At 48.0% G+C, this 12,321-nt stretch overlaps 2 long non-coding RNA genes across 2 annotated transcripts; one reads left to right on the top strand and one right to left on the bottom strand.

Moving 5' to 3' along the window:
* Window positions 1–3,109: 3,109 nt before the first annotated feature.
* LOC139081433 (uncharacterized) lies at window positions 3,110–10,160 on the bottom strand. Its single transcript, XR_011536537.1, has 4 exons — window positions 9,093–10,160; window positions 7,500–7,752; window positions 6,857–7,128; window positions 3,110–5,548 (listed from the first exon to the last, which is right to left on the bottom strand). It is a non-coding gene; the product is annotated as an uncharacterized lncRNA (long non-coding RNA).
* On the top strand, window positions 8,915–11,838 carry LOC139081434 (uncharacterized). The gene is made up of 2 exons (XR_011536540.1): window positions 8,915–9,021; window positions 9,305–11,838. It is a non-coding gene; the product is annotated as an uncharacterized lncRNA (long non-coding RNA).
* Window positions 11,839–12,321: the final 483 nt, after the last annotated feature.

Below are 12,321 nucleotides of genomic sequence, written 5' to 3'. Positions count from 1 at the left end.
CAAATCTTAAGGAGGGATTGTCAATATAAATTCACGTTACCTGCTCATCAGTACATAATTCCGAGAGGAGAATGGAGACGGATGATGCAGAAGTGGATTTTGGGAGTGGAAGGGAAGATTTCACTTTTGTGTCATTTCTTTTGTCACAGAGTCCTCTTTTGGACCTGGCTTTCTGACTGGGCCAGCCTCTATACCTGGTAAGCAATTTTACCTGGTAAGTTCATGATGCTTCTGTCTTGGAAGCAGAACTTGAGACATTGTCGTGGTGGATAATGGTGATGTCAGGACAGACCATTTGTGGTAGGTCTGGTGGGTAGGTGGTGGCCGTTGCTGAGCTCCTATTTCACACAGTTGCCCAGAGAATTGGAACTATGCTTTCCACATGCAGAGAAACAGTGCTAGGACCCAGAGAGCTACTCCTAAGCATCACAGAATTTTGGTCCCTCGAGCAATGGCTCAGTCAAGATGGGCCACACAGGTTCAGAACAGTTGAACGGCTCTGCAGCTACATAAGGTGGTGCTATGATCTCTAAAACCTGGAGCTCATGCCAGATGGTGTATTCTGTCCTGCCCCCACCCCTGGGACTCCCATTTCTAGTGTGTCACCCCTCCTTCCTCCACAAGACGTATCCCTAGCTAGTTATAGGATACTGTTGAGCTATCAGATGAAGTTAATTGAAGTTGGAGAAGCACAGCTCCCCACCACTGCCCACCTTGTGTCTTTATTGGCAGTGTGGCTATCTGTGAGGAATGCAGACGTTTCCCAGCCTGGAGTGCAATTTACATGTCCCTCTCTCTCTCCCTGTCTCGTTCTCTCTCTCACCTACACTACTGACCTGCTGAATGTTTATTGAACATACCATTATTTATTAGCATTGCAAATGGCAGTTATGCTGATGCTGAAGATGGAGGCACTGACATCCTTGGTGCAGACGACAGAACCCTTGGCCTAATACTGGCAGCTGCAGCATGGGCAGCAACACAAGCACCGGACATCTTTTGTTTGTCCTTCCAGATCTGTTCTCTGTCCTTCTCCACCCTGCTCTGTGACCTGGGAGCCTGACCCATATGGTCCATTTGAGTGGTGTGCTGGAGCCCGTGAGAGCTGATTATGTGCATCTCTTCTTAGCTCCATGTTTGGTGACCATGGTAGGAATATTTGCACCATGGAAATTGGCAAACACTATAAATAAGTGTGCACACACGCAGAGAGCTTGTTAAATATTTATTTACCAGCACACCACAGGAGCTATGTTAATATATCAATAGCCTCCCTTGCCCCTTTGGCTTCTGGTTGGGTTTGGACATTGGGAGGCACCTGAAGAGGGTTGAAGGGTGGGAAGAGAGTGTAGTCAGAGTATCCGTTCTCCTGGCTCCGTCCCTAACGGGTTCCCCCAGCTTGGGTGCCTCCCTCTACAAAGTCTTCAGCTGCTGTCAGGCACCCTCTCCACATCCATCCTCTCTGGAATACAGACACTCCTTGCCTGTCCCTCTTCAGCCCTATGAGGGGTGCTGGCTCCGGGCACCACGTCATCTCTCCCTCGCTTCCCTAAACCCTACCTACACTGATAGACCCTTCATGACACTCCTCTAATAACCCATTTGAGTGTGTGCCACTTCTTTCCCTCCATGACCCTGACTGATACGAAGCCTAACTATGTTCAGTCGTGTGGGACTGCTTGCTTGTGTCCTGGGTGCATTTCCTGGGTCTCCATTTAGATACTAGGTTCCAAGAGCAGTGGTTTCAAACCCTTTATGGCCTTGCTTGGGAGGTTTTCTTCAAGTGAAATCTTTTCTGAAAACTCAATATATACATTAGATAAAGACTCTTTTTGTAAAAAAATTTTTTTGCTGAGGAAGATCTGCCCTGACCTAACGTCTATCCCAGTCTTCCTCTGTTTATGGGCTGCCAACACAGCATGGCTGCTAACAGAGTGGTATAGGTCCGAGCCTGGGAACTGAACCTGGGATGTTGAAGTAGAGTGTGCTGAACTTAACCACTAGGCCACTGGGGCTGGCCCAAAAGATTCTTGTCTTAAGTGGAGTAGAAGTGAGGTGCTGCCTGCTTCCTGTCCTCCCCTCCTCATCTCCCATGGGCCATGGATGCCCTTCACTGGAACCCCGAGGATCCGAGAAGCACGATGTAAATACCCAGTCCTAGAAGACAGACTATGGTGTACGTTTCCCAGGCGCCTAGAGAGATGTGCATAACCCTCAGGCGTGTTTTCAAGCTACTGTTTCCAGAATGCCTGCTGTGTGCCAGGCCCTGTTCTAGTGCTTTATGTCAGTTAGTTCACTTAATCCTCCCAGCAGCCCTGGTGGAGCTGATGAAGTGCCTTCATTATCCACATCGTGTGAACAGGGAACCCCAGAGCAGTGTGGGTAATCATTGCCCAGGACCACACGGCTGGTCTAGCTACAGAGTTAGCTGCAGAGCTGTGTTCTGATGCCCTCTGCATGCGCTCCTAAATATGTGTTTGAGTGATTAGATGAGGAGCAAGTGAGCTCAGGTGTGAGGAAAACCTCACAGCATCAGAATCCAGCTGAGGAACCCTGCCTGCCCTGTGGATTTCCTCCATGGCTTCCCCAGGCTCCATCTCTGACAGCTCACTCACAGGGAGACGGTCCCTGATGTGGAAGGAGGAAGGTGCTGCTGCTCTGAAATGTGCCTGAGGAGATGTGCTGTCCCTCAGCCGGCGACACAGGTACCCATTGAAAGAGCCAATGAAACAATTCCACGGCTGGTTTTTTTAATTTATTTTTCTTTCAAAAATTTTTTTAAAGATTGGAGCCTGAGCTAACAACTATTGCGAATTTTTTTTCCTTTTTCTCCCCAAATCTCCCCAGTACATAGTGGTATATTTTTTTTAGTTGTGGGTCCTTCTAGTTGTGGCATGTGGGACGCCGCCTCAATACGGCCTGATGAGCGGTGCCATGTCTGCCCCAGGATCTGAACCGGTGAAACCCTGGGCCACCGAAGCGGAGCATGTGAACTTAACTGCTCAGCCACCCCCTGGCTTTTTTGAAAGCTTTTAAAATTCTAATTGGTGGGGTGAAGTGCTGCAGTCCAGGCTGTGGATGTCCCACCACTGGTTTTTTGCCCCATCCAGATGCAGGAAGAAAGGAGCCAGCTTCTCAGGCTGCCGCAGGCCCAGGGACGCATCTTCCTGAAGACACTGCAAGCTTGAGGCCTTCGAACCGCGGCTCTCGGGACTGAGCCATCAGTACCTGCGAAGTTTTGTCTCTGGGACTTCGATAGCACCTCCAGTCAGACATGTTAAAAAACAAAATAACAAAAGCCAAGCAAACCCCACACCACCCGGAGGTTGTATACAAGTCTCAAATTTCTGATCTGCCGTACATCCAGAAGTGACGTCAAACGTCATTTTACAAACGCTTTATCCATTTCTCAATTAGGAGTTCTCAAAGATGTCGAGACCAAGAGTATCTGAATAATACAAAAACCCCACTTCCTTTCACTATTTTTCCTTTCCTCAGGTAGAAAAACAAATCGTTATGAGAATGACTGGGAGAAGTCAGTGGGGTGAGGCTTGGCCTTTATTAAGTAGCAGAACTGAATTATTAATTCATGTGAGGAATGAAAGTACAGTCTCTTATACCCTAAATGTTTGGACCTCAAAGCCCAGCCCACACGTTTCCTGCGAGGAACACTGGCTACACGATTTGTAGGGCCCGGTGCAAAATGAAAATGAGGCACCCCTTGCTTAAAATTGTTCAGAATTTAAGACATCAACAGCAGAGCTTCAAACCCAGTGCACGGCCCGCTGGAGTGAGGAGCCCTGGGTGGACGTCCGTGGAGCTGGCCCGCTTGGGAGCGGTGACCAGCATTTGAGTCCTGGGAGAAAGGGAAAGGTAAACCTTCTACTCTACCAGTGGATGCCCAAGAAAGAAGCAACCTTGTGCACCAGGTCACACCAAAGAAGGCTGGGGTCAGACCACCACTCCCAATGCACCCCCTTCATGTCTGTGTTTGGAATAAGAACTCCAGCCCCCACCCACTGAACCAGTGTCTGTGTCACCAGTGGATGAGACCCAATTTCTGGAATAAAGAGGAAAGGATCTGTGTCAGAGGTTTGTCACCTCCTTTTTTAATACACTTGAATTTTTAGAGCAGTTTTAGGTTTGCAGCAAAGTTGAGAGGAAGGTGCAGAGATTTCCCATAGACCTCTTGCCTACACACATGCATAGTCTCCCCCATTATCAACATCCTCCAGCAGAGCGGTCCATTTGTTACAATTGATGAACTTATATTGACACGTCATTAACACCCAGACTCCATGGTTTACGTTAGGGTCATGCTTGGTGTTGTCCATTCTGCAGGTTTGGACAAATATATGATGTCACGTGTCCATCATTACAGTATCATACAGAACAGTTTCACTGCCCAAAATCCTCTGCTCTGCCTGGTTATCCTTCCTTCCTCCTAATGATACTTCAGCTATTTTTTGGTGCCATGGACTCCTTTGTCAGTCTGGTGAAGTCTTTGGTCATCTTTCCAAAATAAGATTTTTAATGCATAAAATACAATAATAACTCAAGTACAAAAGGAAGTCATACACTAAATAAAGTTATGAAAACATTAAAAAACAAAATCATGCTGGTAATCCGTTTGCCCCTTTATTAGCATATTGAATTACCAGATCTAGCAGCAAGTCTAACACCTACCGTAATTTTTAAGTAGTGGTGATAAGCGTAAATGATAATTTGAAATATCTGCAGCAACTCTAACGTGCAATGAAAACATTAGTGACAGAGTTATAGGTTCTGCTAATACTACTGTGGTTTTCTCCATTTATTTTTGGCCCATATTCATAAGGGAAGGGAATGCTAGATCTCAGAGAGAGGATAATGAAAATAAAGATGAGGTTTTTTTCCCCACCCAAGCTTCCATGCCCGATGCTGGGTACTAGGCTCTTGTCTCTCAGCTCCCCCTCCACCTGCCAGAGTCAGTTCTGTGAAGCCAGGACTTGGCACACAATGTTTCTCCCCTGACAGCTGGCCCCCCATTACATGGGCATTGGCCAAGGAGCAAATAAGAGGTGACAGGAAGGCTGGAAGAGAGAGAGGGCACTTCTGTTTTGCTCATTGTCTCTGTCAGCGTCATGCCAACCAGAGTGTTCCATCCTAGTAGTGGCAGGTGATTCTAGTAGTGGTTGGTTCCAGCTTCCAGTTGCTTCCATACTCTCAGAACCAGCTCATGGTGTCCCCTCAGAGAGAGCACTGGCTGAGCACTCTCTTGGCTACCAAAACACAGCACTACAAGCTGCGTGGCTTAAAACAACAGAAATGTATTCTGTGACAGTTCTGGAGGCCAGAAGTCTGAGATCAAGGTGTCCGTAGGGCTGTGTTTCCTCTGACAGCTCTAGGGGAGAATTCTTCCTTGCCTCTTGTCGCTTTGGGTGTTCCTGGCAATCCTGGGGCTTCGTTGGCTGGTGGATGCATCACTCCAGTCACACGGCGGTCTTCTCCCTGTGCGTCTTCTCATCTTTCCTCTGCGCCTCTGTCTCTGTGTCCACATCTCCCCTTTCTATAAGGACACTGCTATGTTAGATTAGGACCCATCCTGATAAACTAGTTTTAACTTGATTACCTCTCTAGGGACCGTATTTTCAGATAAGGTCACATGGAGAGATACTAGGGGTTAGGACTTCAACATGTCTTTTTTGGGGGGATATAATTCAACCTATAACACCCCTCCTCAGAGTCTGAGTCTCAACTCCGTGGAAACCTTCTCCAAGCTTCTAGTTCCCCTAGTCCAGGTTGGGCGCTGTTTCCTGCAGTTATTGTTTCTGGGCTACCTAGTGTCTCCCTTTTTACTCTCAGTCACTCAGTACCTGATTAATCAGTTCCTTACATTACATTCTCTCTGTTAAACATAACTCGTGTGGTTTCGTTTTCCTGACCAGGCCCCTGGCTGACCTAGACCCCCAAATCTTCACCATGGCCCCCAGGTGAAGAGGATCTGATGTCTTAAATGGATATCTAGTAACTGTCTCAAGAAAGAATCAGGGATTATAAGTGAAATAGTCCTAACAAGACTTCTAAAGTTTTTGCACCTTTTCGCTTGTTTTAAATGTCCCAGTCATTCCCTCATTATATCCTTGGAGCAGTGCTTCAAAATGCAATGGACCCACGAGTCTGTCTTCAGAGACAGTGAGAGAGGAGGGAGGGGGTAGGGTTGGTCTTGGATGGGGAGCACCCCCATGGGTGTAGAGAGGGGTGGCAGTGTTGAGAGAAAGGGAGAGTAGGGAAGGGACTGGGGCAGAGAAAAGAAGAACATGGTAGCCGGGCCTGAGAACTGATGCTGGGAATTCCCACAGGGGCAAAAACCTTTGGTGCCCTTTAACCCAGTAATTCTGCTTCTGGGAAGCTATCCTAGGAAAATAATCAAAAGAAAAGATCCAACCCCGGACTCTTCCCAGCCTATCCGGCCTACGGGTACAGACGAGAATCGGATAGCGATGGCATCCAGAGTCCTTGACTCCGGGCCCACATGCACAACTGGAGGACTTCAAGCCCCTGCCTCAGAGCCCCCAGTCAGTTCTTAGAGTCCCTTGCAAGTGTCTCATGCATGCTAAGGACCAGATCTACTTCTTTTCTGCTCTTGCCTGCTCGTGGATCCCTCAGCCTGTAAGCTCTCGGAGGGGGGCACTCTGCTTCTACCCCAGCTGCTCCACCCACATGAACAGGTTCCATCTGCGCCATTTTAGGGGCACGGCAACGCCTGCTGATGCGCCCTGCTTCCCTGACCTAGGGCCACTGTCTTTTCCACACCTGGACCAGAAAGTGACAGTGCTTTGCCCCAGGTCTCATAGACCTTTCATCAAAAACACACCTTCTGCTGCTGCCTGTTCACCTCCTCTCTACAAAAGCTCAGAACCAGTGCCGCCAGCCAGCTGTGGAACAAATGTCACGTCTTCCAATCTCTCTCCCCACAAGGCCAGAATAGCCCTGCTCCCTGTTGCATGTCATCTCACGCAAAGAGTTGCCGGAAAAATTGCCAGCACCTCGCCCTCCATCTTCCCTGAGGCTTCTGAGTCATGCGCTCACGTGTTCCTCGTAGTCTTCGGCACAGTGGTGAAGAGCTGAAAGCAGTGTGGAAGAGCCCTGGAGGGAGAAGGTCGGGCACGTGAGGGGACACAACCTCTCAGGAGCTGTATTGAGCCAAAAACAATTATGAAGAGTCCGTAACAACATAAAAAAGAGTGTATGGTTTCATTTTAAGTGATAAAAAGAATACATTACACACTACTATGATTTCAGCTACATAAAAATGACGTACGCTAATGAATAGAACCGGAACTGGAACAAATGAAAACCGGTTCAACCTGGAGTGTTGATAGCGTGGGTAAACTTTTTCCTTTCCTCGATGTTCTATTAATTTATGTCTCTGTGTCATTTATTTAATAAAGAATAAGAGTTATTAGATAAAAGTAATAAAATGCTTGATCCTGTTCTGAGATCTCCTTCACACATACCTCAGGCTGCCTCTGAGTTCCAGGAGGGTGGTTGGGCCTCACCAGAGATGTAGGGTTGACCATGTCTTCTCCCTGGGAGCGTTTCCAGCTTGAAATTCTAGAAGCTGTCTGAAGACCCTCCTTGTTCATAGCAGCAGCAGGTAATCCAACGGCTTCAGGAGGGCGGAGGCTGGAGCTCAGGATGGAGGTTTGGGGGCCAATCAGAGCATCACGTTCTGAGAACTGCCTCCTTCAAAATCATGACTTCCTGCAACTTGAGAGGGAACAGAAGAGAAAGCAATCGGATTGATTGTCAAAAGATTAGAACTCTTTTGGTGTGAACACCTATTCGTGGTGTGAGCTGACTGTTCCTTTCTGTGGCTACCGATCCACGCTGCTGCCTGTCACAGCCCCACCCCGCGAGGAATGGATCCGCTGGCTCCTTTTGGTGTGCCCTCCTGTCTGGGTTCTCCTGTTTGCCTGTCCCTTTGGATTCATGATTCGCTCTAGCCTTTCTCCTGAGCTCTGTGCACTGCTCCCTGTGATGAAGCTGGGGGTTCTGGCCCTCTGACCTGACACATCAAGACCGTGGGGAGCAGTGTGGGGAGCCGAGCTGGCTGGGACCTTGAGACCCAAGAACCTCAGCCTCCTGGAGCCTAACTCCCCAGCTCCTGGCCTCTGCCTCCAGGCAGTCCTATGGATATAAACACATATTTTGATTTCCTTCGATTCTCGTGCTCTCCACTGTGCGTGGCCTGGCCTTCTGGCTCCTTGTCTTGCTATGCCTGTTTGGATCCACATGTGTGCCTCTGAACTTTATCGCACACCTTTCATAATTACCCATTGGCTGCAAATGCTACCCTGGAGGCAGGAAGGGGTCTGGGCCTTCCCTGGCTGGACTCTCCATTTCCCTCCTGGTCCAGGAACCCAGACGGGCCCATAGACGTGGATGACTCTCTCTGTTGCTCCCTCAGAGAAACAAGAACACAACGCCCGCTGTGTGAGTCTTACTGAAGTTCTGTAGTCTTAAACTGGTTCATGAGTGTGAAATAATTGAAATACTTTGAGGAAAAAGTACAAAGTCTTGCTCCTGTTTGAAGAAACTGCTAAAGTACTTGAGACATCAAAATCTGAGGCAGAATGATTTTTCAAGAGACTCCCTCAGAGGACTCTCCAGCAGACACACAAATCCCTTGCTGAAGGCACTGGGGCTTGCAATGAAAGGACCTGAACTCCTGACCCAGTTCTGCCGGATTCCAGGGGTGTGACCCGGGCCTCATGTTTCCTCATCTGTAGAACAGGAATGACAATAACACCTGCCTGACAGGATTGTCAAGAGGATCAAATGAGGTGTGTGAAAGTGTTAAAAAAAAAAAAAAGAAGAAGAAGGCAGTTGCCCTAATTATTAGTGCTACGTATCTAATTATTGTCTTAATTACAATGGAGCACGGGCTTGGGTTCGAGGACGCAGAAGGCTTGGCCCTGCGCACAAAGATCTTGTGCACAGAAGCAAATGACTGCGGCCGTCAGCGCTCACAAACAGGTGAGTCCCGGTAAGCGCTGGGTGTGCGGGGGCAGGATACGGCAGGGAAAGGGTTAAAATTAAAGGTTTACGTTAAAGGGTCCTCTGGGGGAGGAAGTGGCATGAGGTGGGCTTTTCCAGCCCCCTGTAACGAGGGGAAGGAGTAGCGACAGGGACTTCAGTCTTGCTTCTGTGCCTGGGGTCCCACGCTGGACCCGGAAGCCTCTGCAGGCGACCATCGGGCGTGAAGTCCGAGAGGGAGGCCGCTCCAGAAGCAGCTGTCAGCCAACCACACTCATTCTAGCCCCAGGAGCTCCAAGCCTCTTGGGAGAAGTCAGTGCTTTCCAAGCGGCGCTGCATCACGGTGGCGGGCTGAGCGCCCCTCCATCAGTCAGATCCCTGCGACCGGAGGAAAGCGGGAGAAGAGGGCGCTGGTAGTGTCCTTCGGCCGGCGGGGAAGTGGCTGGACCCCCGCACGGCCGGCGGCACTGGCTCCCCAGCTGACGCCCCAGCAAACCGCGGGGTTGGGGGGAGGAACTCGGCCGCATCCGCACGTGGGACTTCAGAACGAGCAGATTCGAATCTGTCGGCTAGGAATCTCTGTGACTGGGCTCCCGCCTTCTCTCCATGACTTTTGATTTTCCGAGCACCTCCCAGCTGCCTGAACTTGTTTTCCCACCTGTAATAAATAGTTGTTAAAATTACATGAAAATATAGTAAAGAACTTGCTAATTATTCAATAAATAGCAGCTGTTATTGCCACCGTCATAGTCAGCAGCACTGCCGCATCATCTGTGGATGGCCGAGTCAGCCCTGCCCCATCCCGCGCCAGCCCACACCACCCAGCCGAGTCCCAGGCTCTCTAGCTCCACCGTCTGGGAGGGGACTGCCGTGAGCATTTCTGCGTGAGAAACCAGGAGCCGGGGTGCCAGGGGTCAGAACCGGCGGCAGCTTTCATGTCATAGTTCCCACATCCTTCTTCCCCTGGCTCCTCATGCTCCATGCTGATCCTTCAAAGAACTGAATTTCTGCGGTTTCTGGACCGAGCACTCTCGTCCCAACGAGGACTCCAGGCACTGGCCGGTCCCAACCCAGGCAACCTGCGTGGCTCTGCTTCCGGCATCTCAGTGGTTCTCGAGAGGGAGATGCTATCCTCCTACGGCAATTGGAACACGGCGGGGGCATTTTCATCACAGCGAAGGGGTGCCCTACTGGTACTGCGTGGGATTGGCCAGTGATGGAATAGGCCTGCACGACAAAGAATTGTCTTGCATGACTTTCAAATGTCCCGCAGGACGTTCATGTAAGTGAAAGGCCATTTACTATTATCTGAACTAGAATCTAACTCTGTTTTGTATATAAACAAAATACTTTTTTTGCAAGACTTTTTTGGGTATTTTATTATTGTAGTAAAAATACACAACATAGAATTTACCATGTTAACCATTTTTAAGTGTATAATTCAATGGCATTAAGTACTTTCAAAATGTTGTGCAACCATCACTGCTATATATTTCCAAAACTTTTCGTCACCGCAGACAGAAGCTCTGTGCCTATTAAGCAATAGCTCCCCAGGCCCCTTCCCGTTGGGTCTTTACAACCTCTAATCCACTTTCTGGCTCTGTGAATTTGCCTATTCTGGGTACTTCGTATAAGGGGAATCATATAATATCTGTCCTTTGTTTCATCAAAAACTTTACCAAGAGTTGTTCATGGTATTGGAAAATTACCATCACCAGTGACAAGGCCATGCGTGGTATTTAATCATCAATAAAATTTACATCCATCAGTCTGTTTGTAACTGCTACATAGAACATGGCTGCAAGCATTTGATGCTTTAATGTTTTCTACTGTAATTATGTCTGAACATTCACATATTGAAATATGTATTATTTTATTATGTTTTACATTCCTTTTTATTCCCAAGTTACGGCATTTTGTTTTCTTTTAAATTATGTATCAGTAGCTTAAATAAGCTATTAATTTCATTTTAGGTTAGTAATGGGAGTATTACAAAATATTTATTATAAAAAGGAGCATTGGGCCTCGTGGGGCTGAGAATCAGTGGTTTATCTCCCTTAGTCACTGATGATGACCAGGCGCCAGGGAACATCTCCCTGGAGGCGAGGGGCTGTTGACCAACCTTGAATGCCGCCTGTGCCTACAACCTTACACAGCCGGCCTCACCCCTCCGACAGGAAATCCTCAAACCACTGAACCGGTGGCTCTTTGGCCACCACTACCTGACGACTGTGGTCTGGCCAGTGCGGCCAGGTAGGGATTTCTGCTCCTGTCCCCAATGTCGGCCATTGCAGTTACTATTGTTCCTAGCTTCAATGATGGGCTCAGGCATCCTAAACAAATTGAGATCAGATCACTTCAAGGCAATCACCTAAAACTGAAGCTGTATTTTTAGCATTCAGCAAAATGAGTGATTCTAGCACAAGTCCTGGGCATCTCACCAACGGGATTTTGGGGTGACACTCTGTTCACATTCTTGCTTCAGACTGACCTGCATCTGGCTGGGAGCACTCAGATACCAGATTTTTTCTAAATGAAAAGGCTGGAAGTATTATAGATATTGTTTCCTAACCAACTGCCCCTTTATTATTCACACTTCCTTAGATCAGCCCCAAAATCTTTCTTGAGAGTGTATAATATCACAAGATTTTAAATGGGCTCGAATTTGGTTGCTAAAATCAATTATAAAATTCATCATTATATAAATAAACACAAACGAATAAATATATAAAATGTGGGGCCTTGGAGTGTGTCTGCTGTAGCACTGTGAGAAGAATGTAACGTGACCCCTGGATAATATAGTCTTTACATTCCGTCTTTATGTCAATATTACATCACTCAAATGCTTTCCAGCTCTGTGCTTGGAGCTGATGCCTCGCAGATGAAGAAGATCTTTGGCCTCAAGAAGTTTGAAGCCTCACACGAGAGGCTGACTAGCAAACAAAAGATGGTAATGCAGTGTGATGGATGTTTTCTCAGAAGTGTGGACCACAGAGGGAAGGAGTGGCCTCACTGGCTCAGAAAAGGAGGTCTGGGGAGGCTACATGGAGTGGGGAGCATAAGGCAATTTACACACTCACACACACACACACACACACACGTCAGTCTACTCAAGTTCTGTAAGAAGTACCCAGTTGAACCCCCTGTGAACACTCTGTCATAAGACATGAAAGAGATGGTTTGAGGCAGAGAAATGTCAAGGCTGAGTACCTACTGTGAACAGATCTGAGTCAATTTGGTTGCCTGCAATTCTGAGTCTCTTTGATAGAGCTCAGTAGCCTCAAAAATTACAGGTAATGG

Source organism: Equus przewalskii, chromosome 2 (genome assembly GCF_037783145.1).
Source record: "Equus przewalskii isolate Varuska chromosome 2, EquPr2, whole genome shotgun sequence".
Lineage (NCBI taxonomy): Eukaryota > Metazoa > Chordata > Mammalia > Perissodactyla > Equidae > Equus > Equus przewalskii.
This window is presented reverse-complemented; position numbering and strand designations above follow the sequence as displayed.